General features: G+C 39.0%; 1 non-coding gene across 1 annotated transcript; it reads left to right on the top strand.

Moving 5' to 3' along the window:
• Window positions 1-206: 206 nt before the first annotated feature.
• On the top strand, window positions 207-371 carry LOC122797395. Its single transcript, XR_006364116.1, has one exon. It is a non-coding gene; the product is annotated as a U1 spliceosomal RNA (small nuclear RNA).
• Window positions 372-24,808: the final 24,437 nt, after the last annotated feature.

The raw sequence follows: 24,808 nt of genomic DNA, 5'->3' as shown, positions 1-24,808 counted from the left end.
GTGTAGATTTTAAGAAAGAACTGCTCCACGGGAAATGGTAATGTACCAGAGTTTAATTACTGGATAGTACTAGACTTTTGAACTCTGCTTGTAGCCATACAAATGTGTGCTGTGATCGTGTAATATTTATGAAAAAATTAGAAGTAGCACCGTGTCTGTAAAGTAAGGTACAGATGTAGATCTGCCATGATATAAATGACCAACTCAAACTTACCTGGCAGGGGAGAGACCACAATCAAGAGGGTAGTTCTCCCAGGGTGAGGCTCCTCCATTGCACTTAGGAGGGGTTGACCCCTCTGATTTCCCCAAATGTGGGGAACTCAACTGCATAATTTATGGTAGTGGGGGGACTGCATTGGTTATGTCCCCTAATTTAACTGGTTAAGAAAGACTTATGAAAGGCAGTTGTATAATCATTGAATCACATAGGTCTTGTGTTATTAATGTTATTAAAGTTATATTTCTTTTAAGAAGTGAAGACCTGTCATTTTTCAGTGATAAGCTTGTTTTAATGCCTATTTCTAATTTTTATCAGTGCTATTATTCAGTGGTGATGCAAAAGGAGAACATTATTTCTGATGAAAAAAAAGAAGAAATAAAAACTTTACAGAAGCCATTTAGTTCTCCGACAAGTTAATATGTTGAAAATTCTGGTAAATATCAAATAAGAAGTTTGCGTAGCCTCAGCATGCTTTCTGTATGAAGTGTATTTTATTATTTTTTTATACCTCACATTTTCCATGAAGTAGCATAGTGACTTGGGCCGCGGTGGTGCAGCAGTTAGTGTTGTCACCTCACAGCAAGAGGTTCTCCAGTTCGATTCTCGGCTGGAACGCCTTCTGTGTGGAGTGTGCATGTCCTCCCTGCGATTGAGTAAACTTTAAAGACATGCAGGTAGGTGCGTGAATGTGCGTGTGCCTTCTCTGAAGGTTGGGCACCTGGCTGGCAACTCGACACCGTAAAAATCTACTGCCAATCAAGAGCGGACCAGTGACCGCTGTGGCGACCCCTAACCTTGAAAAAACAAAATACTTTTTTAGTGTAGTGACTTACTTGTACTGTGCCTAATAACTCAGTAGTCATAAGGTTCAGTGACCTCCAGTAGAAGTCTTGTTTCATTTTTATATTCTTCCTGTGCTGTCAGTTTGCTTTGGTTACTAAAGTTTTCTGTCCTTTCTCAAATGCATGCTGGTTGACTTCACTGATTAGTCTGTAAGTATTTACCATATAAATTGTGTATACACCCTTAATTTTGTACCCCAGGTCCGAAAGCACCCACATAAAAAATAACTCCCTTCTTCATGGTAAATACTTAAGTAAACTAAATTAGAAGGCAGGACTTAATAAGATAACTTTTAGACAGGTACATCAAAGTATGTCAAAAACAATTATTACTGTTGTTATTGCATATCCTTATGAAACAGCAAATTATCAAAATTCTGACAGACAGTACTACAGATGCATTTGTATTAACCAAGGATGGTTTCTTACAAGGTGAAGAAACACAGTATCCTAATATAGTAAGTGCTGGAAACACACACACACACCTGAATGAAGTGCAAGAAGATCAAAATGTCAATCAGCAGGGTGCTGCCCCTTTAGGGCGGGAGCTTCAGAGATGCTCGGAGAGGATAAGGAATTGACAGTAAAACAAACAGAATCAGAATTACCCTCAAGGGGGGCCGAATGGGGGATTTCAGCGACAATCATGGAGGAACAACAACCCACATTGGGATCAGGGACATCAGGGGCATACTGACTGTACGCATTTCAGTACAGTTTATCTGGAGTGGGGGGGGGGGGTAGAATCTGAATGGCTGTAGGACCCAGCAGCCTGTTAGCTACAAACCAATGGCTGTGCTGATTGGTCCAGAGACTCCCGCTTTAGTTGTGAGAGAGAGCGTGAGACAGCAAATATTAATATATTAAGAGTACGTCAACTTCCAGACCCAGTTCCACTTGACCTACTTGCTTCGGGTCGGCGGCTTATCTTTATACTTTTTATTGCTTTGCTGTTGCTGCATAGATTTGTACCTGGCTGGCTGAATCATTTATGTAAGTTATTTAAGGTTTATTTATAAAATATAAGACGCAGAACAAAGATGCAGACTACTAATCAATGAATGAAGTGAAATAAATGAACTATCATGGTAGTAAATGCTGCATAGATAGCTAGTCCATTTCCACTGATGATTTTTTTTTTGTTATAAAAAAAGCTTGCCGTCACTCAGAATCTTTTACTGAGCAAGTGAAAGATAATGGTGACCATGAGTCTTCTTAGAAAAAAAAAAAAAAAGAAGAAGCTAGCCTTAATGGATGCTACACTGTTAGTGCCAGACCAGTGCATAAAAAGCCTTGGTATGTGTCATTTATTATGGTCATAACAGGTTTCCTCCTTTAGTTTCGTAAGAAAGAGCTTTTTTGGATTACTCGCCACATGCATGATGCTATGTTAGTATTGCTGTTTTTATTATTTTCCTTGGCCAAACAGCTTTCTTAGTTTGTTTATCACATTTAAGTGCGCCTAGCCCTAGTCCCAACTCCCTAGAGTAATATTTTTGAGTGTACTGGCGGTTGCAGACGAGATTGAGAAGATTAAGGCTGTGGCACACACACCGATCAACTGCCCAGTAATTATCAGTACTATTACTAATATAATAAGTATGTGTAGTTGTTTTGTTTTCCAATCCCATGAAAATAATTACAGACTACCGACTGAGCAGTCATGACTCACGAGCAATGCAGTGAGTGTATAGTTAGTAAAACCCACCAAAGAACAAATGCGTGCACAAAGAAAAAGCATTGACAGTTGAGCATATATACCCTCACCCCTGTTCCTGTGAATCTGTGATGATCAAGTAAATTTATATGAACACTAACCTAATATATAGAAATTCAGAGTGAAAAATAGTGCACTCTCTGAGACTCTGAATCTGTTGGAGTCTGTAATGTATTAACATTAGCTTTTAGAAGATGGCACGCAAGGCATCAGGAGGGCAGGAAGGGTGAAAGGCCTACTAGTACCGCGAATAGAGAGACTCGCATAGGTTAGCTGAGGTTTCAAACTGGTTTGTGTACCCCTACTGTCTGTCTGATACACATACACGCAGAGCTTTTGCATTACCTCACAGCCAGGTAAATATCAGCTAATCCTTTCAGTTGACAGGCTAATAAGCGTGCTGTTAATTAGCTGTCCTGATTTGGGCAACTGTTTTCAGTAAAAATAACACATGGTCCCTTTTGTTACTAGAAACTTTTTTTTTATTTAATTTTTTCATTCTAACCCCTTTTTTGGCTCTCAGTAACTAAGCGTAAAAGTGACAGCTTATCCGATGATGTTAAGATACCGCAGCGCAGCAGCAACTGAAAACACAAGGAGAATAAATTTGTAATGTGATATTAAATTCTCTGCAAAGTTTTCACTCTTTGGCAAGAAATACCAACTCTTGGCATCAGAAAATATGATAACCTTGAATCGTCAGCTGCTGTAACATCTTAGACCTGATTTAGTCAGTTAATACTTATGCAACTCTTGTACCATGATCTGCTTGTGTAGACTTTATGTATTGTTATATAGAACAAATTGAAAATATACAAAGTTTTGCTAAATTTGTATTCTATACCTGCTTCTCCTTAATACGTCGAACCCCAACGGCTGCTCCAGTGTGAGATTTCTGATAAAACTATCATGAGCTGTACTGTAGTGCCATCTACTGCACGGTTGCAGAAGTACTAAATTAGAACTTCATGAAGGTAAGAGAGACATCTGTCACTAATCTGCATCTTTCATGTAAAGGAAAGCATTAACGCTTAGAAGCCTTTATGCTACAATACCACCATTCAGAGAGAGAGAGAGAGAGACAGAGTAGAAGACAAACCACTTTTGAAATGGAAAAACAAAATAAGTGATAGGCTGTGCGCAGTGACGAAGTGCAGTAGAGAAGTATTTGGAGTTTTTGCTGTAATACATCCTGTGGCCAGTCTTACAGTTCTGGGGGCATTTTTCTACCCTTCAGCTTCAGTACAATGAGAGAAAGCACAGTGCAAGTACTGATTTCACTATACCTTTCACATAGACACTGCCCCATTAATTTGCTTCAGGTCTTGCGTTATTGTAACAGTTTAGAAATATCTGCAGTCGATTAACCTTGCAAAGCTGCTTCCACAGTCAGACATGATCCCTGAAAATAATGTCAGTACATTACAAACCAGTTAAAATACCATTCAGATGTGGATTATCCAGTTTGTAGTTAAGGATATATCCATCTAAGCCATCGGAGTTGGGTTACAACAATATTCAGATTTCAGAGTTATTTCACTATACCTTTCACATAGACACTGCCCCATTAATTTGCTTCAGGTCTTGCGTTATTGTAACAGTTTAGAAATATCTGCAGTCGATTAACCTTGCAAAGCTGCTTCCACAGTCAGACTAATGATCCCTTAAAATAATGTCAGTACATTACAAACCAGTTAAAATACCATTCAGATGTGGATTATCCAGTTTGTAGTTAAGGATATATCCATCTAAGCCATCGGAGTTGGGTTACAACAATATTCAGATTTCAGAGTTTACCTGAATTTACCTGAGGACTCATTGGAGTTGTCATATATAACTGAAGTTCTCTGATGCAGCAGCTCCATCTGTATATCAAATCTGGTATTGCAGGCAGACAGCTTTCCTGCAATACTAGGTCTGACATACTGATGCTGCACAGGCGCTCCATCTGTAGGGCAGAGTTGGTTAATGCAGGCATGAAGCCCATTACGAGTCTTGATACCAGCAGTACAGCTCTACCTACATGTGGAGCTGAAATTCGGGACTGCAGGCCATCTGGTTTACCATTAGCTACTACTAGTCCCACCTACGGGTGGAACTTCTGCAGTGCTGTAAAGTTCACTAAAAGCTGAAAGCAAACCTTGTGTTTATTTCTGCAGTGCTTAAGTAGATTAACCACATGTGTACTACCAAAATGAGATGGAGACTAGTCATTTTTATTTAAGTTAAGGAAAATATTTAAGGATTTTTTTAAGGATTTTTCTGAAAGAATTGCCTAGACCCAGTTCTCACTAGCTGTTTGCACAAAGATCTATTTGCAGGCTTGCTCCTGCTTCATGAGAGTGATTATATACTCACAATTTTTTAAAAAAGTTGAAAACACACATCTCAGGTATATCTCATTTATTCCTTCTCGTAGAAGATAATAACGTGAATGTATAACTCTTAAACTAAAATTCATTTACTTTCTCATTCATATGTCTGACTCTTCAACCTTTTCTTATAAACCACATTTCCACAGCTTTAAACCTTTGTCCAACTTGCTTTTAAAGTCTTCATTTAATAAAATACCTTATGCTTTTCCTACAAATTATTTGTAAATCAATGAAACAGAACACAAAAGGTTTGTTTTAAAAGGAATTTTTTCTTTTGAACTTATTATGCTCTCAAAGCCTGCTATTAAAGACAGAAGCTGTCAAGAGTTGGAAGTGGAGTCTTGATCTCAAACTGTCTATCACTTCATGTTTTGATTTTACATAATTTCTAAAGATGTTTTTCAAACTTTGAAAAGTATGTACAAAATAAAAAAATAGTTTGAGAGCATTAAACCTGGATTTATTATTACATATATGAAACAATAATAAAATGACATTTACACTATTGATTCATGTACTTTAATAATATTTTTCAAAAGTGCAGACCTGCAGAAAGCTGAAGAACTGAGGCAGTCTGCTGCATGCCATGAGACTAACAGGGTACCTGCAAAGGATGCTACAGTTCATAGGTTGTAACAGGATATGGGCAACCAATCATCTTTTCCAGGCATGCATTGAAAATACTTGTACTATCTGTACATGTGCTGTGTGCTGCACAGGAATTACCTGTAGTCACAGCAAAATCATGTGCAACTGAATGTAAATTGATGTCTTTCCAAACATGTTAGAGCTTCTTAAGGTGATCTTTCCACAACCACCAAACCTAGTGTCCCACTTTCTCACTTCCAACCCGGTAGTTAACTGACAAGACTGCACCCCCCCCCCCCTTTGCAAATTCTTGGATCCACCGCTGTTATTCTCAATTGTGATAGCCCGGCCAGTACATCTTGAGTCCTTTCTCTGGTTTTGAAACCAGGCATGGGCTCATCTCGTGCTCACTGACATAAGAACTGCCGACAGCCTACGGCATGGAAGGAATTTAGTATAGTTTGGCTGTCTGGAATCTCCGCCTAGGTCTTGCTTGCCCACCTGATCTAGTTCTAAAACTTAGTCTCCCTAAAGTAAGGAAGGGGCATCTAGTGAAAGAGGTGAGTCTGGAGTTTAGTAACATTTGTGACATCATTTCTCAGAGGCTGATACTTGAAAAGCAGCAACGTATGAGACCAGGGTTAGGGCTATCAGGTTTCTAAGGAGTGTGGTGAAAGACTGAAACCCGATGAAAGAAGTTGTAAAAGGTAGAGACACTTTAGCAAATGCATTATTGGTAGAGGAGTTCTATGGTGTTTGGTGTTAATACTGCTTGATTTTTCATATCCATGTAAGATGTTATAAAGAACTAGAGCAAAATCCATCTGTTTGCAAACGGTACAAAGATGGGGGGGGGGGGCATGACAGTAGAAGGCCACCAGCCTTTAAGAGGATCTCATACAATCTGGGACATGAGAAAATAAGTAGCAGATACAATTCAATTTATATATTTTTTTACTTATGTATGTGATGTGTAAGCAGAGATTGAGTACTGGATGCTAAAGCTCTTGTTGTGGGAGTGGGACAGTACTGGAGAACATTCTTAAGGTAAGGACAGTTGTCAGGTTGGTAGAGTATAGTATAGGCTGTGCTTAATTGTGAGTAAATGAATGGGTTTGGATGTTCTAGCTATTTCATTTCTTTTTGGGCATGGCAGTGGCGGGAGTATGAAGGAAGATTTCAAGAAAACTTAGCTATTTCATTGTAACATTTTTAGTTTGAATTTTATGCTGGTGTTGAGGTTAGTAAATATGGGGGATGCATAAAAAAGTAGGGAGATGCTATGTTTTTCACGATGTTAGTTAACCAAGAGCAGAGCATCAATCAAATGGCTTAAAGCAGTACTTGCATCCCTGGTTTATGAACCCCCCCCCCCAAGACTGATTTTCAACTACATTTAGATACTTTCTTCAGTAATTATTTTCTAACTACTTTTTCTTTTAAAAATAGAACAAATGTCCCTGCCAAAACACCAGATAAACGCTCAAATTCCAGTATAAATTGTAATTAAAGCAGTCACAGAATCAATGGAATAAAAGCGAAGCAGGTATCTTTAAAACGGAATTTATTGTCAAAAGACAGACAATATATATATTTTGGTCAGATTAGCGCTTTCACTCATAGAGCTTCTTCAGATCATGAATAAACAGACCAAATACATTGCATAATATATATGCTACCCTGTTCAACTTGTGAGCCTATCACATTCATTCACTAATCAAGCCTTAAAGTAAAAGATATATATAAACACATATTAATATATTACATTAAAAACCAACTAAAATCCTTCTTCAAAAATCTACTATCTGCATAAATATCTAGTTCTCTCATATTACAGAATACATATAAAATGCTTCTAAGTATATTCTGAACACTCATAAAAAAGGGGAAAAAACGTGACTATGTAGACATCTAAATAACTAAAAAATATATATGTGTGTATGTTCAGTTATACTATATCTTGAAGGAACAATAATAATGTGACCTTAATTAAAATATATATGTTCATCATATTAATATTCATACCTTTTATTTCATTCATTTTATATTTCTACGTTTCCTAAGCACAGGTTTTATTGAGGCTCTTTCGTTAAGTCCTGAGCCTCTATCTGCCCTCAGCCTGATTATCCAATTACTCTCTTTACTCTCTGTGTGATTCCTGATGTCACCACCCCGTGTATTGGGTCTAATAACCTCCAAGACTTTAAATAAAAATGTATGTTGGTCCCCTTGTTGGGTGACATGTTTCGCTATGGCATTATGTAGAGATTTCTTTCTCATATGATATACATGTTCTCTAATTCTCTCCTTGAACAGGCGATTGGTTTTCCCAACATAAAAACAGTTACAGACTTGACAGACAGCCAGGTACACTAAATTCGACGTCTTACAGTCTGCATCAACTTGTGTGTTAAATACTCTATGTAGATCTGGGTGAAAAAACTCTGTGCTAGTGTCTCTATAGCAACAGTAGCGGCATTGCCCACAAGGTTTGGTATACCCATCACGAACCTCTTGAGGCATATGTCTGGGGTAGCATAACATCCTTTTTAAATTATATTTATTCCTAAATAAAAACTGAGGTTTCTCACCTACTACCTGCTTAATGTCATTATCTACACATAAGATGGACCAATGCTTAGTGATTATATCCCTAATTGCTGAATGGTCTGATGTATAAGGGGTGGAAATTTTAACACATGATGACTCCTTATTGGTCCCTTTCTTATCATATGTCTTCAGGGGTCCAAAATATGGGGCCGCTACATTCGATCTTAGACTTGGAACGTCCATTAGGTTCACCTCTACTTCCTGATGGCTATAGCCTCTTTCAAGGAGTCTCAACTTCAGATTGTCTATCTCTGTCTCAAACCCTATTTCTGTAGCATTTAGTCTAGAGGCCCTCATCCCTTGGCCTTTGATGATATTCCTGAAAATATGCGGTGGATGCATACTTGACTGCATCAAAAGGGTGTTACGGTAACAGGGTTTACGATATATACCTGTGTTTATTAGACCACACTCTAACTTCTCTATATATAAATCCAAAAATTCTATCCTATACTGAGAGTAGTTCATTGTAAATTTAAGGAAACCTGTTAGATTATTCATCATGGTAAGCAATGGGGCGAGGAGTCCTTCTACTCCACTCCAAAGGATAAAGAGGTCATCTACAAAACGGCGGTAGAAGATCACGTGCTGTTTAAACTCGTCTTTTTTGAATAGGACTTCTTCCTCCCAATGTGCCAAAAACATGTTGGCATAGCTGTTGGCACATGGGGTCCCCATTGCCACACCATCCTGTTGTTTATATAGAGTGTCTTGAAACATAAAGATGTTGTTTTCTAATGTTAATTCTAAAAAATGTGCTATCAAATCAACATCCATGGGTGAATAGTCACTATGTTTAACCAAATAGTTGGAGACGTACTGGACTCCCAGCTCATTTGGCAACACTGTAAATAAATACTGCACATCTAGTGTGACCAGTAGACTTCCACCTATGTTATCGTATAGTTTCAAACACTCATAAAACTCAAGTAAGAACTGTTTAGAGTCCTTTAACACAAAGCTATTCTTGTTGAGAACTGGTCGAAGATGCTTCTCAACATAAACTGACATATGTTCTGTAACCCAACCTTGTCCTGAGACTATTGGTCTCATTGGGGGGTTATTAACATCTTTATGAATTTTCGGAAGTCCATGTATTACTGGAACCAGTGGTGTTTTAATTAATAGATATTCAAATAAATCCTGGTCAATAATGTTGCCTTTGAACATGTCTAGAAGAGTATCAGAAACATACATATATATATTTTTTAGTTATTTAGATGTCTACATAGTCACGTTTTTTCCCCTTTTTTATGAGTGTTCAGAATATACTTAGAAGCATTTCATATGTATTTTATATGTATCCTGTAATATGAAAGAACTAGATATTTATGCAGATAGTAGATTTTTGAAGAAGGATTTTAGTTAGTTTTTAATGTAATATATTAATATGTGTTTATATATATCTTTTACTTTAAGGCTTGATTAGTGAATGAATGTGATAGGCTCACAAGTTGAACAGGGTAGCATATATATTATGCAATATATTTGGTCTGTTTATTCATGATCTGAAGAAGCTCTATAAGTGAAAGCGCTAATCTGACCAAAATATATATATTGTCTGTCTTTTGACAATAAATTCCGTTTTAAAGATACCTGCTTCGCTTTTATTCCATTGATTCTGTGACTACTTTTTCTTTTAAACCCGTACTGCACTCCATTTATTACTAAAAAGCTTTACAATTTTTTGTTCCACTATACAAAAACATGCCTGACTACTGTATGTCGAAGTAGCTGTTTTCTGTTGTTAATAAGCAGAGCATCACAGACTAAACTACTGTCTGCATTCCTAGTTATAAAACCATTAAAAAAGATTATTATGATTATGCATTGTTTTTTCTTATTTCAATGCTGCCATGTGGTGCTTACTGGCAACTTGTCTTGGAACTATTTGATAATGCCTTGGTATTTCTATTTAACTGGTATACGTGTGTGTTTGGGTGTGTGTGAGGTACAACTTCATTGGAATGAAGTCTGCAAAATTTTAAATGAGAAGGTATTTTGTTTTTGACCCATGAAGATATGAAATGCTCAAGCTGCTTCATCATGCAAGTAATTACCATCCTGGCATAGGGTGGGAGGGTGGCATAATGGTTAAGGCAGTTACCTTACATGCACAAGGTGCAGGGTTTGATTCTCACATGGGGTAATTGGCTAGGCTTAAAATGGCCCTAAAGCCAGATCTGTGAGGTTTCAGCCAGAAACTAGGAGTTTATTGGTCGTTTTGGGCCAGTTTTCCAGCTTTTTCCAGCCCCCTGGTATAAAACGCGCTATACGCGCGTTTTCTAGCTTGTACCTACTCAGCACAGACTCCACGTGGGCCAGCAGAGTTATACGAGCTACAGAGAGCAGAAAAAGCGATTTTTCTGGATAATAAGTATTTTTTCTGTTGCCTTACACTTCTGAAAAATTAGCGACTGCATTTCGCCTGCTGTTCTGTTACTTTGCAACTGTTTTTTATTGCATTTAACTTAAATCTGCACTTGTAATCGTCGTTTGTTATCTGTGTTGTAGCATTTCCTCTGTGTTAGCTGTAATAGCTGGTTAATAGCATTTATAAGTGTTGCTGTAAATTGTTTCTGCCTGTCTCTAAAAAGAAAAAAAAAGAAAAAAATATATTCTCTTGTTTTTCCTACTTTACTAAGTTAGATTGTCCAGCTTCAGAGTTGCTGATTCCTGGGCTTGTTTGTAGTTCCTGAGTACTGTTTCCTTGCCTTATTTGGGGATAGGGAAGTTACCTTGCTTACCAGTGAGAGTGGGAAGCATTGAGCTGCCTTTGGTCCAGATCTGTGAGGTTTCAGCCAGAAACTAGGAGTTTATTGGTCGTTTTGGGCCAGTTTTCCAGCTTTTTCCAGCCCCCTGGTATAAAACACGCTATACGCGCGTTTTCTAGCTTGTACCTACTCAGCACAGACTCCACGTGGGCCAGCAGAGTTATACGAGCTACAGAGAGCAGAAAAAGCGATTTTTCTGGATAATAAGTATTTTTTCTGTTGCCTTACACTTCTGAAAAATTAGCGACTGCATTTCGCCTGCTGTTCAGTTACTTTGCAACTGTTTTTTATTGCATTTAACTTAAATCTGCACTTGTAATCGTCGTTTGTTACTTGTTATCTGTATTGTAGCATTTCCTCTGTGTTAGCTGTAATAGCTGGTTAATAGCATTTATAAGTGTTGCTGTAAATTGTTTCTGCCTGTCTCTAAAAAAGAAAAAAAAAAAAAAATATATTCTCTTGTTTTTCCTACTTTACTAAGTTAGATTGTCCAGCTTCAGAGTTGCTGATTCCTGGGCTTGTTTGTTAGTTCCTGAGTACTGTTTCCTTGCCTTATTTGGGGATAGGGAAGTTACCTTGCTTACCAGTGAGAGTGGGAAGCATTGAGCTGCCTTTGGTCCAGATCTGTGAGGTTTCAGCCAGAAACTAGGAGTTTATTGGTCGTTTTGGGCCAGTTTTCCAGCTTTTTCCAGCCCCCTGGTATAAAACGCGCTATACGCGCGTTTTCTAGCTTGTACCTACTCAGCACAGACTCCACGTGGGCCAGCAGAGTTATACGAGCTACAGAGAGCAGAAAAAGCGATTTTTCTGGATAATAAGTATTTTTTCTGTTGCCTTACACTTCTGAAAAATTAGCGACTGCATTTCGCCTGCTGTTCTGTTACTTTGCAACTGTTTTTTATTGCATTTAACTTAAATCTGCACTTGTAATCGTCGTTTGTTACTTGTTATCTGTATTGTAGCATTTCCTCTGTGTTAGCTGTAATAGCTGGTTAATAGCATTTATAAGTGTTGCTGTAAATTGTTTCTGCCTGTCTCTAAAAAAGAAAAAAAAAAGAAAAAAAATATATTCTCTTGTTTTTCCTACTTTACTAAGTTAGATTGTCCAGCTTCAGAGTTGCTGATTCCTGGGCTTGTTTGTTAGTTCCTGAGTACTGTTTCCTTGCCTTATTTGGGGATAGGGAAGTTACCTTGCTTACCAGTGAGAGTGGGAAGCATTGAGCTGCCTTTGGTCCAGATCTGTGAGGTTTCAGCCAGAAACTAGGAGTTTATTGGTCGTTTTGGGCCAGTTTTCCAGCTTTTTCCAGCCCCCTGGTATAAAACGCGCTATACGCGCGTTAGCGCGGAGTTGCCACTGTTGCACACTAGGGCAGCGCTGGTTACTGTTGCACACTAGGGCAGCGCCGGTTAAGCAGGATTAAACTATTCAGGCTACCTAAAGTCCACTCTTCAAATTTTCCCTTAAAACTACCTTCCTCAAACTATACTACTGATCTAATCAGCGTATCCTATAACTAAAGAGATCATCTCTACTTGACTCCAAGTAGATTATTTTCTATCTGTTTAACCTAGCACTTGATCCTACAGTACTTATTACCGTGATACGACACTCTTATAGATAGCACCCGAAAAAAGGCAAACCCCCATTTCTCGGTCACCCACGTCCCACGGAATCTAGTTTAAAGTTTTTTTGTCTAGTCCTTCTAGCATGTCGAGGGATCAGTTGCTAGTGTCCTCTCCTGCTCAGCTGGTGAACCTGGGAATACTGAGGCAATGTTACAATTGCCTCATGTACACAGACAACCCTCTCCTCCTCCCACAAAACACAAATACATGCGAGAGATGCAACTATACGGCCAAACTGGAGGCTGAGCTCTCTCAACATAGGACTGGCAAGACCAGTCAGGAGGAAAAGGTTACCACACACACCATAGACCCAGTCTCACATAGTACCATCACAACCTCAAATCATACACATAAACACACAAAGACATACTTGGAGGCTCTGATCAAAAATCTACCAAAACAGCAGAGGCCACCAAAGCAGACACCCAAACAACCACCACCTCAGAACACAACACCTGAAACACATAGACCTCACAGTCAGAGTGTCAAACAGTCACAGCCCCTAAGGCCAAACACAATGCCAGACACACTAGTCATTGGTGACTCCATTGTCAGACACACTGACGTCCCGCTCACCAGACTGAGTAAGGAGAAGGTCACAGTAAGCTGCCTGTCGGGCGCTAGAATCCGCCACATAACGCAAGCACTCAGGTCACTCAACAGCAGGTACAAATACGACTCAGTCATTGTCCACGCTGGTGTAAACGACCTGAGACGTACCTCCTTGGACTACATGAAAAGAGACATTGAAGAGCTCTCTGATTATGTAGCCCAGGCAGGTATGACCCTGACCTTGAGCAGTATCCTACCTTCACCAAGAATGATGCCACAATACAGAGATAAGATGATCAGCTTTAACAATTGGCTTAAAATCTGGTGTCATTCAAAGGGGATCCAATGTCTGTCTGCCTGGGATGACATGCTGGACAAGCCACGCTGCTTCGCAAGGGACGGCTTGCACCTGTCACCCCTGGGATTCCGGATATTGGCAAAGGCTCTTGCCACCCCCATAGTGCCTTTTTTAGGCAAGGCTCATATTCTAAACCTACCACCCTAGAACACAAAAAAGGAAAAAAACTAATGCTGCTCAATGCAAGAAGTCTTAATCTCAAAATGCACGCACTCGAGGCCCTTCTCAGTATGGAGAACATCGATGTCTGTGCGGTGACAGAAACCTGGTTCAAGGCTCCTGAGAGCACCCCAGCACTATCAGGTTATACCTCATATCATGCGTTCCGGCCCCAAAATCTGGACAATACCAAGAAAGGAGGGGGGGTATCCATATTCATCAAGGACACCCACACCTCAAGACTGGTGGCAACGCACAATGCATCGGAGACCATCCAGGTGCAATTAACCATAGGCAAGACTGCTCTGCAAATTGTAGCATGTTACAGGCCACCCTCACAAACTCTGGAACCCCACATGGCTTTCCTGAAAACACTAGAGGGGATAAATGTATCACCAAACACCATCATACTAGGTGACTTCAATTACCCTAATATAGACTGGGTACACTACTCAAGCCCAAACACCCTAGCCCAAAAGTTCCTGGAATTCATAAACTCAAATGCCATGGAACAGCTAGTCACCATCCCCACAAGAGGAGAAAACATACTTGATCTCATCATCACGAACATGGGAGCACTATGTTCAACGCCGGAAGTATACCCCTCACTGGTGAGATCAGATCACAAACTAATCTCGCTGGAGGTCCTCATCCCACCCCCACCTGAAATAAAAAAGACCACAGTTAAGAATTTCTCGAAAGCCGACTTCACACTTCTAAAGACTAGTGTGGTCTCCTTTAAGGCCCCCGAGCCGGCGGAAAATAGTATTCAAGCCGCTGAATCACTTACAAATGCCTTCTACCAGCACCTGCAGGACTGCATGGATAAGGCAATCCCAAGCAAAACAAAGACTGTTTGTACCAAAGGCAAGCATCCAGCCTGGTGGACCCCAGCCATAAACAAACTCTACAACAAAAGGAGGAAGCTACTACAAGATAGAGCAAAATCCTTAAAAGGTAAGACACCCTTGATCACTATAAGTAAAAAACTAAGAGCTCTCATAAAATCATCCAAAGCAAATTTTGAGAGAAAAATAGCTAAAGACTCAAAAGACAATCATAAGGCCTTCTTTAGCTATGTCAGAAACCTGGGAGGAAACTCCCAGATATGTTCAGAACTAGTTCAAAATAATGTGAAGATTACTGATCCTACAGACATTGCTAACATACTGGCTGACAGGTTCAGTGCAAACGCCTCCCCTTCCCCCCAAAACGAGACATATCTATACCAAGCGATTGCAGTCCGCCAAACACCTCCAACAGCCAAGTGAACACTGCTCGCCAAAGCAAAAAACACAGCATCCATGGGACCTGATGGTGTCCCCGGCTGTGTGCTCCACGAACTAAACGATGAATTGAACCCACAGCTAGGACAGCTGTTTAATCATAGTCTTACCTCTGGATACGTGCCCAGGAGTGGCGCACTGCAACTGTGGTCCCACTTCACAAAGGCGGTGCCTCCACCGACCCTGGAAATTACCGCCCATTAGCTTGACAAGCCTTATCTGCAAAGCCATGGAGAGGATCATAATGGACCTCATAAATAAAGACATAGGGAATTTGCAGACTTTGGATCCATCCCAGTTTGGCTTTGTCAAAGGCAGATCATGCCTTCTAAACTTGGTTGACTTTTTCGAAACAGTCACCAAAGCCATTGATGAGGGAAAGGCAGTCCATACAGCCTACCTAGATCTGGCGAAGGCCTTCGATACAATACCCCACTCGGGTATCATTGAAAAACTCATCAGCTTAAACGTTAACCCATACATCACAAGATGGGTTGCAAACTGGCTGAGTGACAGAACCCACAGGGTCAGAGTTGCTGGCGCCATGTCAGACTCAAAGCCTGTCACAAGTGGTGTACCACAGGGCTCAGTCCTGGTCTCACTCTTGTTTGGCATCTACTTTTCCGAAGTACAAGCAAACACAGGAGGGTTATGGCTGACAAAGTTTGCAGATGACTGCAAACTGGGCGCCATAGTAGAAAACACATCTGACACAGATATCCTACAGAAGGGTCTCACAGAAACGGATAACTGGTGCCAGAGCCATGGCCTAAAGTTAAATGCCAAAAAATGCATAGTCATACCCTTCGGGAAAAACAAGGTTACCCCTAGCTACCAAATAGGTGGCAATCCACTGAGCACAGAAGAAGTTATCAGGGACCTAGGGACACAGGTTGATAGTAGTCTGTCATTCGACACCCATGTAGCCAAATTAGTTAGGAAGACCTTCTACATTGCCCACCTTATCATGAAGGGTTTCTCGTCTAGATCAAGGGAGGTCATAGTCTCCCTGTACTCATCACTCATCAGACCAATGATTGAGTATAATGCCCCATTCGGAATGTATCTGACCCGACACTTGCAGCAGCTTGAGAGGCCACAAAAGTTCCTCACCAAAAGGATAAAGGGTCTCAAACATCTGTCCTATGCTGCCTGACTGAAAGAACTCCAGCTCTACTCAGTCGCTTACCGCCTGCTCAGAGGTGACCTTTGCCTAACATACAAGGCCATGTCAAACCCAGATTTGATGAATATGCTTCACCTCAAAAAATCTAGATCCATCAGAGCCACAAGGGCGGGAGACTTAAACCTGGACACGGCTATTAATAGGACATGTTGGAGGGATAGATTCATCACCCAAAGACTCCCTATGCTGTGGAACAAAATCCCGGTATATGTGAGGCAGAGCACCTCGCTGGCCTTGTTCAAGAAAAATCTTGACCAATGGATGGGAGATCGCAGATATACCCCAGGGATCACCTCAGTGTCACTGCTCGACAGAGGCACAGCAAAATAATGGGTATAGTTCCCCATACTAAAGGGGTGGCGTAAGCCACAAAACTATGGGCTAGGCTTGTAAATGCCCTCGGGCAGATAGCCTAGTATGAACCTATGAACCTATGAAATGATCATTCAGGGAGCAGCATTGTGAAAGGGGCGTGGCCTGGTCAGCAGTTTAAGGAAGTGTACGGACAGCAATGTGTAGATGTGGGTGTAGCTTGTTGGGGGCAGCAGTCTAGGAGCTGTGAGTACAAATCTGAAAATCCTGGCTACACCCCTGATTGGGATTATTAAGCAATGAGGAGTTATTCAGACCAGACTTGGACGAACATGAGGGCGTTGGTCCCAGTATTATGAGCAGCAGAAAAGGTGACACTTACTTGTATAACTACGACAAGTCATTTGATGAACAGGTTGTTGAATTACTATGTGAAGGCTTTAATTTTATTCCTATTGCCAAAATGAATATTGTTGATTTAATTCTTGACCTTAAGGTATTTTTATGTAAATTGAACTTAAAGTTGCTGTTTAATGGGAAAGAAGTTGAATTTAACAGTAATGCTCTGAAAAGGAGTAGCGTTCTAACCCCCCCCCCCCTTTAATGTGGCTGTTAGTAATTTTTGAAAGACTGTGAATTTGAGTGTTGTGGAAAAACCACTGTAAAGATAGAGAAAATTGCTGGAGCAATTGTGCAATGACAAAACCATAAGGGTCATGAAGCCTGACAAGGGCAGGGGGTAGTATTAATGAGTTCAAGTGATTATTTTAACAAAATGCTGGCTTTTTTACTTGATGGTGATTTTTATGAGGAAACCTCTCTTAACATGGAACATATTGCTTATGCCAGAATTGACTGGCAACTACAAGACATGCTTGATCAAGAACAGATCAGTTTAGATGAATGGACTTTTTTTGCTGTGAAGTACCCAATAATACCTACGATATTTGGATTGCCCAAAATCCACAAGAACTTGAGGGGTCCACCAATGAGGTCAGTTGTGAACACATCTAAATCTAAAACCCACCCTTTGGCCAAATATGGAGATATTAAAAAAAGTTGTGGAAGGCGTACAGCACATTTATAGGGACTCCTGGGACTTCCTTACTAAATTGTCTAAAATTGAATTCAAAAATGACTTAATTTTGTGCACTGTAGATGTTGTTAATCTATTCATTGTGATACCCCATGAAGAGGGTTTAGATTGGTATTATGATTTTCTAACTGAAAGCCACCTTTTTTAATAAGGAGATCAACACTTTAGATGTGTTAATGGAGATGGTGTTGAAACCATAACTATGTTTACATTAATGGGTACTACGTTTTGCAGAAAAAAGGAGTGGCAATGGGGGCGGCTTGTGCCCCCGTATTTGCGCATGTAGTTATACTGCAGTGGGCGAAAAGGTTTATTTTTGAGAAGTATGGAGAGGCCCCACCATCGGCCCTCTATTTACGGTTTTTGGATGACATCTTTATTGTTTGGAAAGAAAGTCTAGATGAATTGAAGGTCTTCCTTGACTTTATTAATCAAACAGAGATTTTCTTGTTTTTACCTCCCAATGGAGTGAACAAGACATCTCGTACTTAGATGTAAAAATCACCAAAGACACAGTGAATAAAAGGTTGGTCAGCAGGATTTATAGGAAACCCACCTTTTCAAATTGCCTCCCACATTATGACAGTTACCACCCGGGACACCAAAAACGTGGCATTGTAAAGGGGCAGTTTGTACATCTGACAAGGATAGTTTCTGAAGAAAAAAACCCTATTTCCATGAATGTGAATTTTTGGCCAGTATGTTTTTGGCTAGAGGTTACCCCCAGGAACTGGTATAAAACATAAGAGATGAGGTAGATAAGAAAAGAAGAAAAGTTTTTTCTCCCCTTTATTAAATGGTGATAGTGATACTTTTGTCCTAAACAGCAGACCTGATGATGGAGACAATTCTGGTTATAAACTAACTTTTGTCACCACCTGTTCCCCCGATAGTGATCATATTTATGAAATTTTGAAAAAGAACTGGAATTTTTTTTCATGTTTTCATGAAATTCAAAAGTTGATTGGGAGTGTCAAAATTGTTTACAAAAGGGGGAGGAATATTAAGGAAATCTTAGAAAATGGAGGGGGTGGTGTTTCAAATAAGATCTATGGGAGAACTGGTACCTATAAATGTGGCTTTTGTGGCCTATGTAAATACATCGTAGAAGGTGATTAGATCACTGTCAATGGTATTTACATCCAACTAAAAATTATTTTCTGCAACTGTAATACTGTTGGGATTGTCTGCCTGGCTGACTGTAAGGGGTTTTATATATGAAAGCCCCAAAGAAGGTTTAAAGGTTGTATGTATGAGCACATCAATGCTATTAAGAAAGGGAACCCCAACAATGCACTTTCTAAGCATGTGGTTGAAAACCCTGGTCATCAGCTTGGATTTTTGTGTCTTGAGGTGATTAATAAAAATGTAAGAGGTGGTCCTTGGGCTGAATATAAAGAGTTAAGGTGGCAAGTTAGGTTAACTGCTTGTTTTCCACCTGGACTCAGTGGAACTGTATCTATTGCCAGCATTTTGAAGCTTCAGTCCTATATAGTATGAAGTTCTTGTATATATCAAATGTGTGTTTTTCAAAGAACATGTGTTTTTAAGAATGTGTGATTTTAATGCTTGGTACCAAGTCTTTAATTGTTAAGAATTTGTAAGGTATTTTAATTGGAGTGTGCATTTCATTGGTTCTAGCAGTACATGTGCTTTTTTAGGGGAGGGGAAATTATGGTACTTAATGGATTTTTTTGTATTAGTATAATGTTTCTGAAGAAGTCTTGTGCTACATACAGATGAAAGCGCTAAAACTGACATTAAAATCTGGTTCATCCTGTTTCCTGTGTGGTTGTTTCCAGCCTAGTTTGGTTCACAGACACACCCCTCTGTGTACTCAGGTAACTTTAAAACACAAAAAAGAAAATTTTTGTCAAGGAAAGGTGTAACATCAGCTGCGCAGTGGCAGTACAGTTGGAAGCACTTCTATGTTTTGACATTGACAGTTCAAAGATCACTAGGACCAAAGTGTTGTAAAGAGAAATGCATAACAGATTTAAGTATTACAATAGGTTCAAGGCTAAATACAATGCAGTTTTATTCCAAAAGGTCTAAAACTGCATACTATACAAGGTACTTCAGACACAGAGGAATACATAATCACAAAGCTAAATGAAAACTGAATGAATCATGATCTGAATCCAAGAAAAACACAAAATAAGAGATTTTACAATCCTGAAGAAAAGGATTAAATAATCAGCAGAAGTCCTTAACATGCAAATGACTGAAAAAAATATGGGAAAAAATTAATGATACTGGTAGTACAATTTAAGAAAAATATCAAGTTTCATCTTCTTGCATAATTTCTAGAAGGTCAGAAGAAATTATCATTTGCAGAAATACTAGTTTATTTTCCACAGCTCACTTTTGAGTATGTTCTGTCTCGCAGAATGAATTAACCTCTCTGGTGGATGGCTAGAAACAGGGCTACAGAACCAGTTCTATGAGAATGAGTGCATTTTGTGTCCCATATCCTGAGGTAGTTTTAACATATAGTGACAATTACAGTTCTCAGTGACTATTTTGTTAAAATTCTGCTGTTTTGATAGCTACAGAGAGACGTTTTCTTAGGAGTTATGTATTGGTAATGTAATTATACATTTTATAAACAGTGCTGTTTCTTTCCATACTGTTTTTTTTAAATACCTTTATTGAATTATCACTTGTCACATAGGCAAATCTATCAACAAGTTCATGCTTACAAACATTATACTTCACATCTTCTTCTTCTTTCGGCTGCTCCCATTAGGGGTCGCCACAGCAGATCAACTGTTTCCATTTCTTCCTGTCCTCTGCATCTTGCTCTGTTACACCAACCGCCTGCATGTCCTCTCTCACCACATCCATAAACCTTATCTTAGGCCTTCTTCTTTTCCTGTTACCTGGCAGAATCATCCTTACCATCTTTTTCCCCAATATACTCAGCATCCCTCCTCAGCACATGTCCAAAACCAACGTAATCTTGCCTCTCTGGCTTTGTCTCCAAACCTTCCAACCTGGGCTGACCCTCTAATATACTTATTCCTAATCCTGTCCATCCTCGTCACACCCAGTGCAAATCTTAACATCTTCAACTCTGCCACGTCAAACTCTGACTCCTGCCTTTTTGTCAATGCCACTGTCTCCAACCCGTTCACATATATTGCTATATATATCATATAACATAAGCAACATTACACAAATTATTCAATTCCAACCCTTTTTTTAAACAAGAAACCTCTTTATTGAATTATCACTTAAGACATGGGCAAGCATATCTTTATATATGTAAAAAACAATCCACATCAACACAATCTTAGTTGCAAGCATTTTATATCACAAACCATACTGACACACTCCCAGTTGCAAATATACATCACCCAATCATTTTTAGTCAAGCATTATCATAGCTCATTTATGTCCTACCTTCTGTTAAATCTCATTCCTTCCCTGTATGGATTGTTCCCACAATTCCCATTATTACCTATGTAGTTTGCTCCTACCGTTTTCTAAAGATCTCAATGCCAGTTGTTTTATCTCTGTTACAATATTACCTATTTCTAGTATATTTGGTTTAGATTTTGATTTCAATTTTCTAGTAATTGATTTATTGGCAACCACCATAATTAGACACAGCAAGGCGTTACCATGTCTAGACAATTTCGATTCTGTATCATAGCTCAGAAAAATAATCTCTATCATCAGACTAATCTCCCCACCCAGCATCTCCAACAGTGCATCTCACTGGGAATCCTTAAAGCCTGCCAATTCACCGCACTCCCAGAAGATATGTTGCCAGTTACCTCTTTCTTCCTCGTCACACCTCCAACATTTACTGTCTGCCTGAGGAAAAATTCTTTTGAGTCTGCTTGCATTATACAAATATATATGCAAACATTTCCAGGCAAAAATAATCCCTTTTTTTCTGAATTGCTTATCCAGTTTGTCTTCCCAATCCTTTCTAACCTTGTCAGATTGATTCTTATAGTTGTCATGCAGTATTTTATATGCTGTACTAATTATTCCTGTAGCTTCTGTTCTAGATTCTATTAAAACCTCTACCAGTGCTGGTGTTTCATTTAAGACCCCCTTGTTTCTTTCTGTTTGGCTATACCATGATATAAATCCCTGATAAGGAAGGCAGTCTCAAAACTGCAGTCCAAATAAATTCTTGGCATCTTCCCATTCTATCACCTTTCCCTCTCTAGTTACTTGCTTTCAATACATTGGTTCCTTTGCCAGTTTTCTCCAATAAATTCCAACCCCCTCTTACCTATTGTCCATATCCCTAATTGCAGTCATCCCTATTGGCAGAATCTCCTTTCTCCAGTCCTGTGTTAGCTTAGTCCTTAGAATACTTTCTGCTACTTTATGGATATAATATTCTATATGATTATTGTTATTCTCCTTAAAGGCCTGCATCCAAAATCCCAGTCTCTCCTTGTTTCTTGAGCTTCGTCCCGATTCATCATCATTCCTTTCCACTTTGAAATATAGTTTTCTGCTTGTACTATGTATAGGAGTCTTAACTGTGTAGCTCTGAAATGCCACTTCAAATTCGGTAAACCCAATCCACCCTGTTCTACTGGAAGAATCAGCTTCTCCCACTTGACTCTTGCTGTCTTCTCCTCCCAGGTAAAGTCATTCAGTTCTTTATTAATTGCTATCCACAAATTCGCCTCTGGTTGATAAAAATATGCCTGACCTGTGTATAAGACTAAAGGGACTAAAAACATTTTAACTATTTGTATGTTGTTATCCATATCCATATAACAAAGCTTCCATTTTCTCAATTTTTGTATTTTTTGGGTACTTGCGTATTATCGCAACCAGATTTTGTGATGCAGTGTACTTTCCGCCTTTTGTTTAAATTTTAGAAAATACAGTGCATTAGGGAAGGGTAGTGTGTTTAAAAGTATGCTGGGATATTGGTGGGGTTTTTTTTAATGTTTTTATGGGTAAAATTTTTGGATAGGTGCGTAGTGTGCTGAAAACGTTGAGCGTTACGTTGGTATGTATATTTGTACATGAACGTTGAAGGTGCTTTCCATTTCAGAGCTGTCATCAGAAGGAGATGGTCGCATAGGACCTATCGAAGGATTTTAGCGATTTTGGCTGTCATTGGAAGGTGTTCGTATCGGAAGGAGTTATCGAAGGATTTGGGGATCGTTCAAGGTGCTTTTCCTTTTGGATGTATCATTGGAAGGTGTTCGTATGGGAAGGAGTTATTGAAGGATTTGGGGATCATTCAAGGTGCTTTTCCTTTTGGATGTATCGTTGGAAGGTGGTGTTCGTTTTGGAGCTATCGAAGGAGTTGGGAAACTATCGCTGGAACTTCGTTTGTGGTTTTTTGGATATATTGTTGGGGCAATCGGTGTTTTTGGACTTTGGGAGCTATCGTTTGGTTAAAAAGGACTTTTGGATTTATTGTTGGGGCAGTAATGGTATTTTTTAATTTGGACTTATCGAAGGACTTTGGGAGCTATTATTGGAACTTAGTTTGGTTGCAAAGGACTTTTGGAGCTATCGTTGGGGCAATCGAAGGAGCTTTTGGTTTGGGATTTATCGTTAGATGTGTTACACATGTGAAGATTTATTTTTCAGCTGTATTTTCCTTTATTCAGTTCTTGGATTACTTAAAAAAAAAAAAAAAAAAAAAAAAAAGAAGAAAATGGAGACAAGGTAAGTGATTGAGGAAAAGTATTTAATGGTTAAACTGTATTTATTAAATGGTACATATGCAATTTAATAAGTAAATTCAGAGTACTGCTTTGCTTCTTTCTTGGTTGTAATGTATATTCGAATGTCATTAATTTTCATAGCTGTTAGGGCTGTACTGTTTAATATTGTTAATTGTGGATTCTTCAGTTGTTGTTATATTGGTTGTCGGTGTAGATAGTTCAGAAGATGTGGATTGTTTACTGGGTGTTGTTTTGTTTTTTACTGTTGAGAGCTTAGAAGTAGTTGGTTGGTTAATTGGTGTGGTACTTGGTATGGATTTTCTGTTTTTTTGGGGAGGAAAGTTGTTAGCGATGGCTTTTAATAGTTCTTCAAAGCAGTCTTTTGAATGTGATAGTTGTGTACAGCAATCTACGTAGACGGTTAATAACTATATGCCTTTTCAATAATCTGTTGACTAGAGCTTTGACAACTTTTGTATAGCATGAGAAATGGAACACATACAGAGATGCTTTACTGACGTGTAAATAGCGGTAAAAAAGGGTCAAGCTATTTTAAAATGTTCTTTTTCTCTGTGTTTTCTAGTTTAAATAGTACTATAAATTAAAAATTTTATAGAAAAGACGTCATTTAGTTTTCATACTGTTAATTCCATTTATTAAGGAAAATGCAAGCGGATACTTTTAGCTTGAAAATCTGGTTGCGATAATATTGTAAGTACCATTTTTTGTTTAGTCTCTTCCCACTTTTCCTTAGCTGCCACACTAGAATCATTTTTAATCCATACTCCTAAATACTTCATTTTACCATGTCCCCATAAATATGGATATTCCTGAACCAATTTGTATGTGGATACCTAATTTACATCTGTTGCCTTTATTTTGGCTTAATTAATTTTGTATCCCAAAAAGATGTGAAACTCTCTCAAAATGTTTCACAACGCTGTAATATCTCTTTCTGGTTTTGTCAGCTATAAATTAATATAATCTGCAAATAAAGCCAGCTTTTCTTGACTACTATACCAATTATATCCCTGAATTTCTGAGTCCCTTATTTCCTTTGCTAATGGTTCTAAATGTAATGCAAACAATAAAGGGGAAAGCGGACACCCTGCCTGGTTCCTCTGCTCAAGCAGAAATTATCAGAGAGGACCCCACCCACTTTAACTTTCACCCCCATTCCCTCATTTATCCTCCTAATCAACCCTGTAATTTTTTCAGAAAATGCAAATGTGTCCATTGCCCTGCTTATAATGTCCCAGCTTACTCTGTCACATACTTTCTCTGCATCAAGACCCACCAACAGCAATGGTATTTTCTTACATTTTGCTTCCCTCTGTATCATCACTGTTCTGTCAAATGTTTGCCTGCCCTCCACAAAGCCACATTGATCCATATCTATCAGTTTTGGCATTAGTTTTGTCAGTCTTTAGCCATTATAGACATGAAC

This window comes from Protopterus annectens, chromosome 3.part0 (assembly GCF_019279795.1).
Source record: "Protopterus annectens isolate FY-2018-M chromosome 3.part0, PAN1.0, whole genome shotgun sequence".
Taxonomy (NCBI): domain Eukaryota; kingdom Metazoa; phylum Chordata; order Ceratodontiformes; family Protopteridae; genus Protopterus; species Protopterus annectens.
The sequence above is the reverse complement of the archived record's forward strand: the minus strand, read 5'-3'. Positions and strand labels throughout refer to the sequence as shown.